The sequence below is a fragment of the Arachis hypogaea genome, chromosome 9, assembly GCF_003086295.3.
Source record: "Arachis hypogaea cultivar Tifrunner chromosome 9, arahy.Tifrunner.gnm2.J5K5, whole genome shotgun sequence".
NCBI lineage: Eukaryota > Viridiplantae > Streptophyta > Magnoliopsida > Fabales > Fabaceae > Arachis > Arachis hypogaea.
Window position 1 is genome coordinate 87829788 of NC_092044.1, and position 6124 is coordinate 87835911.

At 40.0% G+C, this 6124-nt stretch overlaps 1 non-coding gene across 1 annotated transcript; it reads left to right on the forward strand.

The window, feature by feature from the left end:
- The first annotated feature begins 2448 nt into the window (after positions 1-2448).
- LOC112713781 (small nucleolar RNA R71) lies at positions 2449-2552 on the forward strand. Its single transcript, XR_003158741.1, has one exon. It is a non-coding gene; the product is annotated as a small nucleolar RNA R71 (small nucleolar RNA).
- The last annotated feature ends 3572 nt before the right edge of the window (positions 2553-6124 follow it).

Consider the following 6124-nt stretch of genomic DNA (forward strand, 5'->3'; position numbering starts at 1 on the left):
ATTTTAGGGTGGGTTTGGGTGGGAAAGTGTTTTTAAATTTTGAAGGTGGGTGGGGTTTATGGGGAAGAGTGGATGGATGTGAGTGGTGAAGGGGGTAATTGGGAAGAGAAATTGAAGTTGTTGGGAAGTGTGATATGGGGAAGAGTGTTATAGGATTAGGAGGTAAGGTGGGAATATGTTAGGTGGGGATCCTGTGGGGTCCACAGATCCTGAGGTGTCAAGGAATCACATCCCTGCACCAAATAGACATACAAAATGCCTTTGCATACCATTCTGGTGTTTAAACACCGAGGTGATGCACGTTCTGGGCGTTCAACGCCCATGTGTAGCATGTTCTGGGCGTTCAACGCCCATGTGTAGCATGTTTCTGGCGTTGAACGCCAGTTCCATGCTTGTTACTGGCGTTCAGTGCCAGCTTTCCTTAAGGCACATTCCTGGCGTTCAAACGCCAGAATGTTGCTTGTTTCTAGTGTTCAGCGCCAGATTCATGCTCTGTTCTGGCGTTGAACGCCAGCCAGATGCTCCTTACTGGCGTTGAACGCTAGTCTGTCCTCCCTACAGGGTGTGATTTTTCTTCTGCTGTTTTTGATTCTGTTTTTAATTTTTATATTTTTTCGTGACTCCTCATGATCATGTACCTAATAAAACACAAAATAACAATAAAATAAAAATAAAATTAGATAAATAAAAATTGGGTTGCCTCCCAACAAGCGCTCTTTTAATGTCATTAGCTTGACAGTGGGCCCTCATGGAGCCACAAGGTGATCAGGTCAATGTTGTATACTCCCAATACCAAACTTAGAATTTGGATATGGGGTCTTAACACCAAGCTTAGTGTTTGGTTATGGCCTCCTAACACCAAACTTAGAGTTGGACTGTGGGGGCTCTTCTTGACTCTGAACTGAGAGAAGCTCTTCATGCTTACTCTCTTTTGTCACAGAGGGATGGCCATGTGCCTTAAACACAAGATAGTCCCCATTCAATTGAAGGACTATTTCACCTCTGTTGACATCTATCACAGCTCCTGCTGTAGCTAGGAAAGGTCTTCCAAGGATGATGCATTCATCCTCTTCCTTCCTAGTGTCTAAGACTATGAAATCAGCAGGGATGTAAAGGCCTTCAACTTTTACTAACTCATCCTCTACTATTCCATAAGCTTGTCTCAATGACTTGTCTGCCAATTGTAATGAGAACAAGGCAAGTTGTATCTCAATGATCCCCAGCTTCTCCATTACAGAGAGTGGCATAAGATTTATCCCTGACCCCAGGTCACACAGAGCTTTTTCAAAGGTCATGGTGCCTATGGTACAAGGTATTAAGAACTTACCAGGATCTTGTCTCTTTTGAGGTAGAATTTGCTGAATCCAGGTATCTAGTTCACTAATGAGCAAGGGAGGTTCACTTTCCCAAGTCTCATTACCAAACAACTTGGCATTCAGCTTCATGATAGCTCCTAAATATTGAGCAACTTGCTCTCCAGTCACATCTTCATCCTCTTCAGAGGAAGAATAGTCTTCAGAGCTCATGAATGGTAGAAGGAGATTTAATGGAATCTCTATGGTCTTTATATGAGCCTTAGATTCCTTTGGATCCTTAATAGGAAACCCCTTCTTGCTTGAGAGACGTTCCAGGAGGTCTTCCTCACTAGGATTTTCGTCCTCCTCCTCCCTTGTGCATTCGGCCATATTGATTACATCAATGGCCTTGCACTCTCCTTTTGGATTCTCTTCTGTATTGCTTGGGAGAATACTGGGAGGAGTTTCAATGATTTTCTTACTCAGCTGGCCCACTTGTACCTCCAGATTTCTGATGGAGGATCTTGTTTCACTCATGAAACTGAAAGTGGCTTTTGACAGATCAAAGACTAGATTGGCTAAATTAGAAGTGTTTTATTCAGAATTCTCTGTCTGTTGCTGAGAAGATGATGGAAAAGGCTTGCTATTGCTCAGCCTATTGCGTCCACCATTGTTAAAGCCTTGTTGAGGCTTTTGTTGATCCTTCCATGAGAAATTTGGATGATTTCTCCATGATGAATTATAGGTGTTTCCATAAGGTTCACCCATGTAATTTACCTCTGCTATTGCAGGGTTCTCAGGATCATAAGCTTCTTCAGAAGCTGCCTCTTTAGTACTGTTGGATGCATTTTGCCATCTATTCAGACTTTGAGAGATCATGTTGACTTGCTGAGTCAACACTTTGTTCTGAGCTAATATGGCATTCAGAGCATCAATCTCAAGAACTCTTTTCTTCTGAGGTATCCCATTATTCACGGAATTTCTCTCAGAAGTGTACATGAATTGGTTATTTGCAACCATGTCAATAAGTTCTTGAGCTTCTGCAGGTGTTTTCTTTAGGTGAATGGATCCACCTGCAGAATGGTCCAATGACATTTTCGAAAATTCAGATAGACCATAATAGAATATATCTAATATGGTCCATTCTGAAAACATGTCAGATGGACATCTTTTGGTCAACTACTTGTATCTTTCCCAAGCTTCATAGAGGGATTCACCATCTTTTTGTTTGAAGGTCTGAACATCCACTCTAAGCTTGCTCAGCTTTTGAGGAGGAAAGAATTTATCCAAGAAGGCCGTGACCAGCTTATCCCAGGAGTCCAGGCTATCCTTAGGTTGTGAATCCAACCATATTCTAGCTCTGTCTCTTACAGCAAAAGGGAAAAGCATGAGCCTGTAGACTTCAGGATCTCCTCCATTCATCTTTACAGTCTCACAAATCTGTAAAAACTCAGTTAAAAACTGGTAAGGATCTTCAGATGGAAGTCCATAAAACTTGCAGTTCTGTTGTATTAAAGCAACTAGCTGAGGTTTCAGCTCAAAATTATTGGCTCCAATGGCAGGAATGGAGATGCTTTTTCCATCAAATTTGGACGTTGGTTTTGTGAAGTCACCAAGCATTCTCCTTGCATTATCATTATTGGGTTCGGCTGCCATCTTCTTCTCTTGTTCGAAAATTTCTGAAAGGTTACTTCTGGATTGTTGTAATTTAGCTTCTGATGAGCGGATAATTTGTACGCTTTTTGGCATTGTTTTTAGTATGTTTTTAGTATGATCTAGTTAGTTTTCAGTATATTTTTATTAGTTTTTAGTTAAAATTCAATTTCTGGACTTTACTATGAGTTTGTGTGTTTTTCTGTGATTTCAGGTATTTTCTGGCTGAAATTGAGGGACCTGAGCAAAAATCTGATTCAGAGACTAAAAAGGACTGCAGATGCTGTTGGATTCTGACCTCCCTGCATTCGAAGCGGATTTGCTGGAGCTACAGAAGCCCAATTGGCGCGCTCTCAAAGGCGTTGGAAAGTAGACATCCTGGGCTTTCCAGCAATATATGATAGTCCATACTTTGCCCAATATTTAATGGCCCAAATCGGCGTTCAAAGTCACCCTCAGAATTTCCAGCGTTAAACGCCGGAACTGGCACAAGAATGGGAGTTAAACGCCCAAACTGGCATAAAAGCTGGCGTTTAACTCCAAGAAGAGTCTCTACACGAAAATGCTTCAACGCTCAGCCCAAGCACACACCAAGTGGGCCCGGAAGTGGATTTTTATGTCATTTACTCATCTCTGTACACCCTAGGCTACTAGTTCTCTATAAGTAGGACCTTTTACTATTGTATTTTCATCTTTGGATCATTTGAGAGCTTTTGATCATGTTTTTATGATTGAACCCTCTTTGGGAGGCTGGCCATTCGGCCATGCCTAGACCTTGTTCTTATGTATTTTCAACGGTGGAGTTTCTACACACCATAGATTAAGGTGTGGAGCTCTGCTGTACCTCGAGTATTAATGCAATTACTATTGTTCTTCTATTCAATTCCGCTTGTTCTTGTTCCAAGATATCACTTGTTCTTCAACTTGATGAATGTGATGATCCGTGATACTCATCATCATTCTCACCTATGAACGTGTGCCTGACAACCACCTCCGTTCTACCTTAGATTGTGTGAATATCTCTTGGATTCCTGATACACGATGCATGGTTGATCACCTGACAACCGAGCCAGCCATTCCGTGAGATCAGAGTCTTCGTGGTATAGGCTAGAACTGATGGCGGCATTCAAGAGAATCTGGAAGGTCTAACCTTGTCTGTGGTATTCTGAGTAGGATTCAATGATTGAATGACTGTGACAAGCTTCAAACTCCTGAAGGCGGGGCGTTAGTGACAGACGCAAAAGAATCACTGGATTCTACTCCGGCCTGATTGAGAACCGACAGATGGATAGCCGTGCCGTGACAGGGTGCGTTGAACATTTCCACTGAGAGGATGGGAGGTAGCCACTGACAACGGTGAAACCCTTGCATAAGCTTGCCATGGAAAGGAGTAAGAAGGATTGGATGAAGACAGTAGGAAAGCAGAGAGACGGAAGGGACAAGCATCTTCATACGCTTATCTGAAATTCCTACCAATGAATTACATAAGTATCTCTATCTTTACCTTTATGTTTTCGTATATCATCCTTCATATCCATTTGAGTCTGCCTGACTAAGATTTACAAGGTGACCATAGCTTGCTTCATACCAACAATCTCTGTGGGATCGACCCTTACTCGCGTAAGGTTTATTACTTGGACGACCCAGTACACTTGCTGGTTAGTTGTGCGAAGTTGTGTTTATGCCATGGTATTGAACACCAAGTTTTTGGATTCATCACCGGGGATTATTTGTGTTGTGAAAAGTATTGATCACAATTTCGTGCACCAAGTTTTTGGCGCTGTTGCCGGGGATTGTTCGAGTATGGACAACTGACGGTTCATCTTGTTGCTTAGATTAGGTATTTTTTTCAGAGTTCTTAAGAATGAATTCTAGAGTTTCAAGATGATCTGTTGAAGTCTGGCTGGCTGTGAAGCCATGTCTAATTTTATTGGACCGAGGTTTCAACTTATCATCACAAGAGCTTGTTGATTTCTATCAATCTTGCTGTTGGAGCAGTGATCTGCTAAGGCTTGGCTGGCCATTGGCCATGTCTAATGTTTTGGACCGAAGCTTTCTTTGAAAGCTTGGCTGGCTGTGAAGCCATGTCTAATTCCTGGACCGGAGTCTTAGACTAAACATTGCATGATTCCTGGAATTCTCATTAAGAATTTTGATATCTTTATTTTCTTTTTCCACTTAATTTTCGAAAAAGCACAAAAAAATTTACAAAATCATAAAAACCAAAAATATTTTTCCTGTTGAGACTCTATTCTCATTTTAAGTTTGGTGTCAATTGCATGTTTCTATTTTTCTTGCATTCATTCATGTGTCTTAGTGATCTTCAAGATGTTCTTGATGATTTCATTACTCTGATCTTTAATTCCTCTTGACTTGAGTGTTTATGTGTCTCATATGCATTCTCATTAGTGTCAGTAGTATACAAACTGCTAAGTTTGGTGTCTTGCATGCATTATTATTTAATTTTAGTTGCATTTTGATTATTCCTCACTATTAAAAATCCAAAAATATTTTTAATTTGTGTCTTTTCAAGTCAATAATACAGAGAATTGAAGATTCAGAACATACAGCAGAGGAATTATACAGAAAAAGCTGGGCGTTCAAAACGCCCAGTGAAGAAGGACAGACTGGCGTTTAAACGCCAGCCAGGGTGCCTGGTTGGGCGTTTAACGCCCAAAAGGGTAGAGTTTTGGGCGTTAAACACCAGAATGTGCACCATTCTGGGCGTTTAACGCCAGGATGGCACAAGAGGGAAGATTTTGTTTTCAATGCAAATTTTTTTTAAGTTTTCAAAATCTTTTCAAAATCAAATCTTTTTCAAATCATATCTTTTCAATCAAATCTTTTTCAAATTCAATTTCTTTCTATTTTCAAAGATACTTGCTATCAATTAATGATTTGATTCAACATTTCAAGTATGTTGCCTTTTCTGTTGAGAAAGGTTTAATGTTTGAATCATATCTTTTCTTGATAGCCAAGTCATTAATTTTCAAAATCAAATTTTTTTAAAATGTTTTTCAAATCATATCTTCTCAATCACATCTTTTTAAAACCAATCATATCTTCTTAACCACATCTTTTTCAAAATAACCTTCAATCAAATCCTTTTGATTTCTAATTTCAAATTCTTTTTCAAAAATCACTTGATTTCTTTCCCACTTTTATTTTTGAAAATC